Below are 13534 nucleotides of genomic sequence, written 5' to 3' on the forward strand. Positions count from 1 at the left end.
TTGGGATAACATTAGCTACCCTCCAATCCGCACGAACTGATCCTGAATCTATAGAACATTGTAAAATGATCATCAATGCGTCCACGATTTCTAGAGCCACTTCCTTAAGTACCCTGGGATGCAGACCATCAATCCCTGGGGATTTATCAGCCTTCAGTCTCATCAGTCTACCCATCAACATTTCCTGCTTAATGTGGATTTCCTTCAATTCCTCCGTCACCCCAGATCCTTTGGCCACTAGTGCATCAGGAAGATTGTTTGTGTCCTCCTTAGTGAAGACGGATCCAAAGTACCTGTTCAACTCATCTGCCATTTCCTTGTTCCCAATAATAAATTCACCCTTTTCAGTCTTCAACGGTCCAACTTTGGTCTTAACTATTTCTTTCCTCTTCACATACCTAAAAAAAGCTTTTACTCTCCTCCTTTATATTCTTGGCTAGCTTACCTTCGTACCTCATGTTTTCTCCCCATATTGACTTTTTAGTTTAACCTCTGTCGCTCCTTAAACATTACCCAATCCTCTTACTTCTTGCTCATATCTGCTACGTTGTACTCCTTCTCTTTTATTTGTATACTGTCCCTGACGTCCCTTGTCAGCCACTGTCGCCCCTTACTCCCCTTGGAATCTTTCTTCCTCTTTGGAATGAACTGATCCTGTACCTTATGTATTGTTTCCAGAAATACCTGCCATTGTTGTTCCACTGTCATCCCTGCCAGGGTGACTATCCAGTCAACTTTGGCCAGCTCCTCCCTCATGGCCTCATATTCCCCTTTGTTCAACTCTAACACTGACACTTCCGATTTACCCTTCTCCCTTTCAAATTGTAGATTAAAACTTCCCATATTATGGTCACTAACTCATAATGGCTCCTTAACCTCAAGGTCCCTTATCAAATCCGGTTCATTACACAACACTAAATCCAGAATTGCCTTCCCGCTGGTAGGCTCCAATAAAAGTTGCTCTAAGAATCCATTATGGATCACTCCACCAACTTACTTTATTGGGGTCCATTTTATTGGGGACCTGATTTTGCCAGTCAACCTGCATGTTGAAATCACCCATAACAACCGTATCATTACCTTTATTACATGTCAATTTAAACTCCTGATTCAACTTGCACCCTGTATCCAGGCTACTGTTTGGGGGGGCCTGTAGATAAGTGCCATTAGGGACTATTGATCGCTTGTTAAATACTCTGCAACAATGGTAATTGTGTCGTAAAGCTGATAATGGCGTCGTCATGTGTACCCCCTCTAACTTCAACCTAACTGTGCTTCTGCTCCCTACGTACAAACAAAAGCTGAGCAGGTGGACTCACTACAAAGAGACGTTTAATGCTTTTAAACGGACGCGGATAACATCCAACCCGACTGCTGTGAGTCAGTGGACTGGTCCATATTCAGGGATTCCGCAGTTAAACTGAATGTGTACGCCACTACCGTGACTGACACCATCAGCAAGTGTGTGGAAGACTGTGTGCCGACGAAGACAATACCAGTGTTCTCCAATCAGAAACCATAGATGAACCGCGAGGTACATTCACAGGTTAATGTCAGGTCTGCTACATACAAATGAAACGATTTCAAGTGGTACAACAACGCCCGCTATGATCTCCGCAAATCCATCAAAGATGCCAAAAGAAAATATTGGGAACACTAGAGTCCCAGTACAGTTGCTCGGACACACACAGAATGTGGCACCGTCTCAATAAGATAACTGGCTGAAAAGCGAATTAAGGCACCATAATTTGCGATAGTGCGACTCAACCTGATGAGCTGAATGCTTTTTATGATCGCTTCGAGCAGAAGGCTTACAGGAAGGTGACACCTGGCCCTTCACACCAGTGTGCCTGGTACCCGGACTGGACGTCGAAGGACGAGAAGGCGAAGCGAATAAGTGGAAGCCAACATATCGAGCGGAAACGACGCTGAAAAGCCAAATAACATAACAAACACGCCGAAAAGCCAAATAACTGAACACACATGAAGAGCCAAATAACCGAACGGACACGACGCCTAAAAGGCAAATAACTGAAAAGGCACGATGCCGAAAGGACAATATGCAGTGCGGGCACGACGACGAAAGTCACCGAAAGAAAATTACTTCTCCAGGGACGGGATATGTGCGAGACCTTGTCAGCGATTGGTCCAGACCCTCGCGCCCATCACACCACTGACTTGGGGAGATGGGAGGGTGTGTGTGTGTGTGTGTGTGTGTGGGGGGGGGGGGGGGGGGGGGGGGGTAGTTAAATTTCTTCCGCCGCATTTGGACTTTCCGGGATATAATATAAAACCCTTTGTGATTGGAACTTTCGGTTGACTTAACAAAATGATAATCCAAATTGATTCCATATATATTTCCATCAACAGTAACGCTGTTACAGTTATACTTTGGCTACCACAATACATGGACTACCGTGCATCTTGAATGCCAGTGGTCCTTTGGGTATGAATCGAGAAACCAGACGATAAAATCTTACTGTTTTTTAAAGAATATCTTAGCTCCCTGAGTCGGTTCGGTCTGAAGAAGGGTCTCGAACATCCTCGGTGCATCCACCCGATCAAGGCCCCTCACGATCTTATATGTTTCAATGAGATCGCCTCTCATTCTTCTAAACTCCAAAGAGTAGAGTTCCAGCCTACTTAACCTTTCCTCATATGTCAATCCCCTCATTGCAGGAATTAATCTTGTAAACCTTCGCTGCACTGCCTCCAGGGCTAGTACATCCTTTCTTAAGTATGGACCCCAGAACTGTACACAGTATTCCAAATGTGGTCTCACTAATACTGTGTACAGCTGCAGCAAGACCTCCGTGTTTTTATACTCAATCCCCCTAGCAATAAAGGCCAAAACTCCATTGGCCTTCCTGATTGCTTGCTGCACCTGCATACTAACTTTTAGTGATTCATGTACTAATACCCCTAGATCCCTTTGCGTTGCATTACAACGCAGCTCCTCCTCATTTAGAAAATAACTTGCCCTATCATTTTTTTTCCCAAAGTGAATGACTTCACATTTATTAGTATTAAATTTCATCTGCCAAGTTGTTGCCCACTCACCTAGCTTATCTATATCCTTTTGCAGACTCTTCCTATCCTCCTCATCCCCTACTTTTCCTCCCATTTTGTATCGTCCGCAAATTTTGATATATTACACTTGGTTCCCTCCTCCAAATCATTTATATAAATTGTGAACAACTGGGGTCCCAGCACCGACCCTTGCGGAACCCCGCTAGTTACCGGTTGCCATCCCGAGTATGAACCATTTATCCCCACTCTCTGCTTCCTATTTGTTAGCCAATCCTCTACCCATGCTAATATATTACCCCCAATCCCATAATTTTTTATTTTTAGCAATAGTCTCTTATGTGGCACCTTGTCAAAAGCCTTTTGGAAGTCCAAGTATACCACATCCACCGGTTCCCTTTATCCACCCGGGTTGTTACTTCCTCAAAGAATTCGAGCAGATTCGTTAAACAGGACTTCCCCTTCACAAAACCATGCTGGTTCTGTCCGATGAAGTCATGTTTATCCAAGTGCCCCGTTAGTGTTTCTTTAATAATTGTCTCTAACATTTTACCCACCACCGATGTTAGACTAACCGGTCTATAGTTACCCGCCTTCTGTTTACTTCCTTTTTTAAATATAGGTGTTACATTGGCCATTTTCCAATCCACTGGGACCGTTCCTGCCTCCAGGGAGTTTTGGAAAATTATCACCAATGCATCCACAATCCCCACCGCTATCTCCCTCAAGACCCTTGGATGTAATCCATCAGGCCCAGGGGATTTATCCTCCTTCAGTCTCATTAATTTCCCTAATACCACCTCCTTGGTGATCTTAATAGTATTTAGCTCCTCCATTCCTACCGCCCCCTGTTTATCCAGCGTTGGAATATTTTTTGTGTCTTCTATGGTGAAGACTGATACAAAATACTCGTTTAATGCCTTTGCCATTTCCATGTTCCCCACCAACAACTCTCCAGTCTCACCCTCCAATGGACCAACGTTCACCTTAGCCACCCTTTTTCTTTTTATATAGCTATAAAAACTCTTACTATTAGTTTTTATGTTGTTCGCTAAATTCCTTTCATAGTCTATTTTCCCCGTCTTAATTAATCTCTTAGCTATTTTTTGCTGACCTTTAAATGCTTCCCAATCCTCTACCCTCCCACTATCTCTGGCTACCTTATATGCCCTTGCCTTCAGCCGAATACTATCCTTTATAGTTTTACTGAGCCATGGCTGACTGTTCTTACCCTTACCCCTTTTTTTCTTCATAGGAATAAATTCATCAGCGCCTCTACTTCCTCAGAAGGCTTAGGAATCTTGGCATGTCCTCAACAACTCTCACCAACTTCTGCAGGTGCGCCATAGAAAACATTTTATCCGGATGCTTCAAGCTTAGTCTGGGTATTGCTCCATCCCAAAACGCAAGAAATTGCAGCAAAATCTGGACTCAGCCCAGTCATCACACAAGCCAACCTCCCTTCCATTCTCAATTTATAGCTCACGCTGTCTCGGCAAGGCCAGCAGAATAACCAAGGACGAGTCGCACAATGGCCACTCCCACTTCTCCCCTCTCCCATCGGGCAAAAATTGTAGAGCTGTGAAAATGAACACCACGAGATTTAGGGACAGTTTCTTCCCAGCTGTTCTCAGGCAACGGAACCATTCTACTACAACTAAACAGCAGTCTTGAACTACAATCTACCTCATTGAAAACCCTTGGACTAATTTTGTTCGGGCTTTATCGGCATTACCTTGCACTAAACGTCATTCACTTATCATGCATCTATACACTGTGAATGGCTCGATTGTAATCATGTATTGTGTTACCGCTGACTGGTTGAAAGCAACAAAAACTTTTCACAGTATCCCGTGACAGCCTCTAGTGAGACGTGTCCACAGGACACTCAGACATGGCGAACTTCACAAAGTCAAGCATCCCATTCACACGTCAAGGAGAAATGTCTGACCCGAGCACTGGGACAACTCTTGTCAAGGTCCCACTGAAGGCAAGAACAGCATTCCAGTGGGTCCCTGCAGTGAGAGGTAACATCATGGCCGTCCGAAGGGGGGGGGCGTTGGATGCGACCGCACCCCCTTTTCCCCCCCAGAGTAAGAAAAAATCCCGAGGGAGAAAAAAATCAAAACAAATCGGAGGGGGGGGGGGGGGGGGGGGGGGGGGGGGGGGAACCGGGAAAAAAATCAGCATTTCCAATTTGTCGGAAAAGCGCCCGAAATTCTGGTTCCGGCCGCTGGATGATTTCGGAGAATGCAACCTGCGCAGTTGGGGAAACGACGCAAAATGACGCCTTCTCTCCGCGCGTGCGAAGTGGGCCTGGTCGGGATTAGTCTACCATTTGCACTCCACACATTGAGCTCAATGCCTCGTGTCGTCTACTCCAGGTAAGTAGTGGAATATTGCATTACGGGAGGGGCAGTCTGGTTTTTATCCTCGGTTCAAACTACCCATGTCTAATCTGGCCCGCCGGATAAGGGAGTGCCCATTTCTCCGGGCCCGGGGGGGGGGGGGGGGTGGTGTGCGGTGTCTGCCCGCCTGGTCCAGCGTCTCCATCCGCGGCGTTGGAGCCTCACCAACGGCCAGCCTGGCCCAGCGGCTGTAACCCCAACACCAGACGCCGCTGCGGCGGGGCCCGCTCTCCTCGCATCCCCCCGCCGCCGGGGCCCACGCCATCCCCGCTGGGCTCACGCCACCCCCGCTGGCCCACGCTACACCCGCTGAGCCCATGCCACCCCCGCTGGACCTATGCCACGCCCGCTGGGCCCATGCCACCTTCATCTCCCCCCTCCCGCTGGGCCCGCGCCACCTTCATCTTCGTCCCCCCCGCCAGAAAGAGGGGGGGATGTGGGAGGGGGGGGGGGTGAGAGGGGAAGGGAGGGGAAAGAGAGATGGGGAGGGGAGAGAGAGATGGGGAGGGGAGAGGGAAAGGGGCATTATCTTCAGTGAAATTGCAAAATTAAGGTAGGTTTTAGAGCTATTATATTTTATCCTCCATATGAATAATTTTAAACAATATCGAATAATATCAAACAATTGGAACTGCTTTCTTTTCCTTGATAACAATACTGAAAAATATGAATTCCATAGTTTGTGACATAAATATACATTTTAAGGGATCATTATATACAGATGTAACATTTCCATTTCGAGATGGGGGGGGGGGAGCAAATATGGGTCAAGCCGATAGCTTAATCGTTAAAGAGTTAAAAGATAGCCTAATCGATAAAGAGCTGAGAAGAGGAATCAGAGCTGCCAAGGAAAGGTACTCTGAGAAATTGAGGAGCAAGTTCTCAGCTAGTGACTCTTCCTCAGTTTGGAAGGGCATGCAAGAAATAACCAGCTATAAGAGGAAAGCCCCCCGCTCTTTGGACAATCGTCAGCTGACGAACAACCTGAATGTGTTTTACTGCAGGTTTGAAAACCAGAAGCGTAACCCTGGTATCCCCTCCCCAACAAACACAGCCAGACCCCAGTCTGCAAAGAATGGACCATGCGGCGTAGTGAGTCTGTGGAATTCCACAGACTCACACCTACAAAAGGCAAGACTCCAGTATGAAAAGGGTGGGCCCTTTCCCACCCCAACCAACACTTCACACCCAATCACTCATTTTTAACCAGTCCCTGCAAAGATGCACTGTCCTTGCCTGCTTCAAAGTGTCCACTGTTGTCCCTGTACCCCAAAATGTAAGGATTACTGATCTTAATGACTACAGGCGTGTCGCACTGACCTCTGTAGTCATGAAGACCGTTGAAAGGCTTAGAAACACAGAAAAATAGAAAATAGGTGAAGGAGTAGGCCATTCGGCCCTTCGAGCCTGCACCGCCATTCAATATGATCATGGCTGATCATCCAACTCAGTATCCTGTACCTGCCTTCTCCCAATACCCCCCGATCCCCATAGCAGATTAGGAGACCAAAACTGTACGCAATACTCCAGGTGTGGTCTCACCAAGACCCTGTACTACTGCAGTAGAATCTCCCTGCTCTTATACTCAAATTATTTTGCTATGAATGCTAACATACCATTCGCTTTCTTCACTGCCTACTGCACCTGCATGCCTACTTTCAATGACTAGTGTACCATGACACCCAGGTCTCGTTGCAACTCCCTTTTTCCTAATCGGCCACTATTCAGATAAGAGTCTACGTTCCTGTTTTTTTCCACCAAAGTGGATAGCCTCACATTTATCTACATTATACTGCATCTGCCATGCATTTGACCACTCATCCAACCGATCCAAGTCACCTTGCAGCCTCCTAGCATCCTCCTCACAGCTAACACTGCTCCCCAACTTCGTGTCATCCGCAAACTTGGAGATGTTGCATTCAATTCCCACATCCAGATCATGAATATATATTGTAAATAGCTGGGGTCCCAGCACTGAGCCTTGCGGTACCCCACTAGTCACTGCCTGCCATTCTGAAAAGGACCCGTTTACTCCTACTCTTAGCTTCCTGACTGCCAGCCAGTTCTCTATCTACATCAATACTGAACCCCCAATATCGTGTGCTTTAAGTTTGCATACTAATCTCTTATGTGGGACCTTGTTGAAAGCCTTCTGAAAGTCTAGATATAACACATCCACTAGTTCTCCCTTATCCACTCTACTAGTTACATCCTCCAAACATTCTATAAGATTCGTCAGACATGATTTACCTTTCATAAATCCATGCTGATTTTGTCCAATGATTTCACCACTTTCCAAATGTGCTGCTATCCCATCTTTAATAACTGACTCTAGCATTTTCCCCACTACCGATGTTAGACTAACTGGTCTGTAATTCCCCGTATTCTCTCTCCCCCCTTTTAAAAAAGTGGGGTTACATTAGCTACCCTCCAATCCTCAGGAACACAATCTAAAGAGTTTTGAAAAAATATCAGTAATGCATCCGCTATTTCTCGGGCTACTTCCTTAATTACTCTGGGATGCAGCCTATCTGGCCCTGGGGATTTATCGGCCTTTAATCCATTCAATTTACCTAACACCACTTCCCGGCTACTCTGGATTTCACTCAGTTCCTTCATCTCATTTGACCCCCGATCCCCTGCTATTTCCCGCAGATTATTTATGTCTTCCTTATTGAAGACAGAACCAAAGTAGTTATTCAATTGGTCTGCCATGTCCTTGTTCCCCATGATCAATCCACCAGTTTCAGACTGCAAGCGACCTACATTTGTTTTAACTAATCTTTTTCTCTTCACATATCTATACAAACTTTTGCAGTCAGTTTTTATGTTCCCTGCCAGTTTTCTTTCATAATCTATTTTCCCTTTCCTAATTAAGCCCTTTGTCCTCCTCTGCTGGACTCTGAATTTCTCCGTCCTCTGGTAGGCTGCATTTTCTGGCTAATTTGTATGCTTCATCTTTTCTTTTGATACTATCCCTGATTTCCCTTGTTATCCACGGATACACTGCCGTCCCTGATTTATTATTTTGCCATGGCTTGTGCTGGCAAAGCTGAAAAATATCACATTCCCTCTGCTGGACCCTCTGCATTTTGCATATTGGGCCAATAGATCTGTGGATGACTCAATCAATCTGGGCCTACACTTCATCCTCCAGCGCTTAGACCGCCAATGGACCTATGCGAGGATTTAGTTTGTTGATTTTAGCACTGCATTCAACACCATTGTGCCAGAGCTACCATGCTCCAAACTTTCTGACTGTGCCTGAACCCCTCTATCGATGGATCACCAGCTTTCTGACAGACAGGAAGGAGCATGTGAGACGGGAAAGCATATCTCGGACCCGCAAACGCTCAGCATAGGAGCACCGCAAGATGCGTACTCTCCCCTCTCCTCTACTCTCGCACACCAATGACTGCACGTCCACAGACAATTCTGTCAAGCTTCTCAAGTTTGTGGACGACACAACACTGATTGGACTGATCCAGGATGGGGATCTCTGTGCTCTTTTCAGTTTGACATCTTTCCTATAACATGGTGCCTAGAACTGAACACAATATTCTAAATGCGGTCTCACCAATGTCTTATACAACTGCAACATGACCTCCCAACTTCTATACTCAATACTCTGACTGATGAAGGCCAAAGTGCCAAAATACGTTTTGACCACCTGATATACCTGCGACGCGACCTTCAAGGAACCATGCAACCATCAACCATTCCTCTGCCCACCTGGCTAATTGATCCAGATCCTGCTGCATTCTTTCCCAACCATCTTCACTATATGCAAAACCACTCACTTCTGTATCATCAGCAAACTTGCTAATCTTGCCCTGTTCTGTGATGTTTCACAGAGTGCTGGAGTAACTCAGTGGGTCAGGCTGAGTATAGAGGATGGGAGGTCATGTTGTAGTTGCATAAGAAGGTGGTGAGGCTGCATTCAGAGTATTGTATCCAGTTCTGGGCACCATGTTATAGGAAATATGTCATCAAACTGGAAAGGGTACAGTGAAGATTTACGAGGATGTTGCCAGCATTAGAGGGCCAGAGCTATAGAGAGATGTTGATTAGGCAGGAACTCCATTTCATGGCGCACAGGAGGATGAGGGATGATCTAATAGAGGTGTATAAAATCATGATTTGAATAGATATGGTTGAGTCTTTTGCCCAGAGTAGGTGAATCGATAGCAGAGGACATAAGTTTAAGGTGAAGGGCAAAAGATTGAATAGGAATCTGAGGGGTATGTTTTTCACACAAAGGGTGGTGGGTGTATGGAATAAGCTGCCAGAGGAGGTAGTTGAGGCGGGGACTATCGCAACCTTTAAGAAACAGTTAGACAGGTACATGGATAGGACAGGTTCGGAGGGATATGGATCAAACGTGGGCAGGTGGGACTAGTGCAGATGGGACATGCTGGGCCGAAGGGCCTGTTTCAAAGGCAGCATGAAGTAAATGAGGTGCTTGAGGAGTATAAGGAATGTAAAATGAATCTTAAGAAAGAAATTAGAAAAGCTAAAAGAAGATATGAGGTTGCTTTGGCAAGTAAGGTGAAAGTAAATCCAAAGGGTTTCTACAGCTATATTAATAGCAAAAGGATAACGAGGGATAAAATTGGTCCATTGGAGAGACAGAGTGGACAGCTATCTGCAGAGCCAAAAGAGATGAAGGAGATATTGAACAATTTCTTTTCTTCGGTATTCACCAAGGAGAAGGATATTGAATTATGTGAGGTAAGGGAAATTAGTAGAGTAGCTATGGATACTATGAGTTTCAAAGTAAAAGAAGTACTGACACTTTTGAAAAATATAAAAGTGGATAAGTCTCCAGGTCCTGACAGGATATTCCCTAGGACATTGAGGGAAGTTAGTGTAGAAATAGCCGGGGCTATGACAGAAATATTTCAAATGTCATTAGAAACGGGAATAGACCCCGAGGATTGGCGTACTGCGCATGTTGTTCCATTGTTTAAAAAGGATTCTAAGAGTAAACCTAGCAATTATAGACCTGTTAGTTTGACTTCAGTGGTGGGCAAATTAATGGAAAATATACTTAGAGATAATATATATACGCATCTGGATAAACAGTGTCTGATTAGGAACAGTCAACATGGATTTGTGCCTGGAAGGTCATGTTTGACTAATTTTCTTGAATTTTTTGAAGAGGTTACTAGGGAAATTGACGAGGGTAAAGCAGTGGATGTTGTCTATATGCAATTTAGTAAGGCCTTTGACAAGGTTCCTCATGGAAGGTTGGTTAAGAAGGTTCAACTGTTGGGTATAAATGCAGGAATAGCAAGATGGATTCAACAGTGGCTGAATGGGAGAAGCCAGAGGGTAATTGTGGATGGCTGTTTGTCGGGTTGGAGGCAGCTGACTAGTCGGGCGCCTCAGGGATCTGTGTTGGGTCCGTTGTTGTTTGTCATGTACATCAATGATCTGGATGAAGGGGTGGTAAATTGGATTAGTAAGTATGCAGATGATAGAAAAGATAGTGGATAATGAAGAGGATTTCCAAAGCCTACAGAGTGATTTAGGCCATTTGGAAAAATGGGCTGAAAGATGGCAGATGGAGTTTAATGCTGATAAATGTGAGGTGCTACACCTTGGCAGGACAAATCAAAATAGGACGTACATGGTAAATGGTAGGGAATTGGAGAATACAGTTGAACAGAGGGATCTGGGAATAACCGTGCATAGTTCCCTGAAGCTGGAATCTCATATAGATAGAGTGGTAAAGAAAGCTTTTGGTATGCTAGCCTTTACAAATCAGAGCATTGAGTATAGAAGCTGGGATGTAATGTTAAAATTGTACAAGGCATTGGTGAAACCAAATCTGGTGTATGGTGTACAATTTTGGTCGCCCAATTATAGGAAGGATGTCAACAAAATAGAGAGAGTACAGAGGAGATTTACTAGAATGTTGCCTGGATTTCAACAACTAAGTTACAGAGATAGGTTGAATAAGTTAGGTATTGACTTCAAAATTAAGGGACAGAAATTTAGGGGTAACATGAGGGGGAACTTCTTTACTCAGAGAGTGGTAGCGGTGTGGAATGAGCTTCCAGTGGAAGTGGTGGCGGCAGGTTCGTTGGTATAATTTAAAAATAAATTGGATAGGCATATGGATGAGAAGGGAATGGAGGGTTGTGGTATGAGTGCAGGCAGGTGGGACTAAGGGAAAAACGTTGTTCGGCACGGACTTGTAGGGCCGAGATGGCCTGTTTCCGTGCTGTAATTGTTATATGGTTATATGGTTTCCACACTGTATCACTCTATGACTATCTATCTTTCTCTTTCAAACCCATTCTCCTGCTTCTACCCATTATCTCCGACAGCCGTATCAATCAAGAATCTATCAATCTCCTCCTGAAAAATGTCCATTGACTTGAACTCCACAGCTGTCTGTGGTAATGAATTCCACAGATTCACCCCATTAACTGACTTAAGAAATTCTTGCTCATCTCCATCCTAAAGGAATGTCTGTTAATTCCGAGGCTGTGGCCACTGGTCCTGGACTCTCCCACTAGTGGAAACATCCTCTCCACATCCACTCCATCCAGGTTTTTACCAGGCTGGGACAGACGGCAACAGCTTCACACCCTGTCCCAAAGCTTGTGTCCTGTCCTGCATTACCCAAGGCAGCAGATACGTTATAGGAGAGCGCAAGCAGCGTAACAAATTAGCTCACGATGGTTTGGGTAACATTCAGGAATGTCTATGCATGTCACATCATGCATACTACTGAAGAACGGTCTTGACCCGAAATATATTCTATACCTTTACTCCAGAGATGCTGCCTGACTCACTGAGTTACTCCAGCACTCTGTGACATGTCATATATCCATGTTCTCCCGAGATGCTGCCTGACCCGCTGAGTTACTCCAGCACTCTGTGAAACATCGCTTATTCATATTTTCCACAGATGCTGCCTGACCCACTGAGTTACTCCAGCACTTTGTGTCTATTTTTCCTTCACCCATCTGCCCAACCCCACTCTCCCCCCTCCTTTCCTATGTTCCTTTCCACCCATAAACCTCTCTCTGCCTTTACATTTTACTCCTCTTTCAAACCTGCTCTACTTATCTACATGCATTTTTCCTCTTAACTTTTTAGTCATAGAATGATGCAGTGTGGAAACAGGCCCTTCAGCCCAACTTTCCCACACCGACCAACATGTCCCATCTAAACTAGACCCACTCACACGCGTTTGGCCCATATCCATCTAAACCTGTCCTATCCATGTACGTGTCCAAATGCCTCTTAAACATTAGGATAGTCCCAGCCTTAACTCCCTCCTCTGGCAGCACCTTCCATACACCCAGCACCCTTTGTGTGAAAAAGCTACTGTAAAGAAGTTAAGTCTGACACACTTGTAACTTTACTTATAGTTTAATGATCACTCAAGTTAAACACATTCCAGCACTGACTACTAGCAGTCTATAACCGTGCTGTAACCAAGAGAGGGATGGAGAGATAGAGAGAGAGTTATTATACTTGATAACTAAGGCGTGGTTTATGGTACTGAGGTAGCTATATTATTGGTTGCATGCATGGACCATCTACATCTTTCCCCTTAGAAATCAAACAGAATTAGAGCCGTGGCATTGTAACAGCACAGAGCATGCGAGTTTAAGCAAAGTCGCCGTAGCGAACAGGCGGCTTGACAATGCGACCCGAACGCGTGCGTACAATACCTCCCTCCCCCCCCCCCCCCCCCATCGGAAAGAAGAGAAGGCGTATCGGAAACAGGCGAGAAAGGTAAAGCAGGATCGAGCGCAGTAGAAGCTGGAAAGGCAGGAGGGGGAGATGGGCTCAGAGGAGGTGAAGAAACCCGGCCAAAACCAGGCGGCCGAGGAGGAGGAGAACGCAAAGGAGCAGGAGACAGCAGCAGCGGAGGGGTGCGCGGCATGCGGGGAACAGCAGGGAGATCGGCAGTGACAGGCTGGAACGGCAACGGAGGAGCATAAGGACCCGCGGGTACAGGCTTCGGCTCGTTCACGGCCAGTTGGTGTTGACGGCTCCGACGATAGACAGTCCCTTCATAGTCCACCAGGTAAGATTTTGGGGAGTCAGCCATACCGACCACGGTCGCGAGGCGG

Source organism: Amblyraja radiata, chromosome 31 (assembly GCF_010909765.2).
Source record: "Amblyraja radiata isolate CabotCenter1 chromosome 31, sAmbRad1.1.pri, whole genome shotgun sequence".
In the NCBI taxonomy this organism is placed as follows: domain Eukaryota; kingdom Metazoa; phylum Chordata; class Chondrichthyes; order Rajiformes; family Rajidae; genus Amblyraja; species Amblyraja radiata.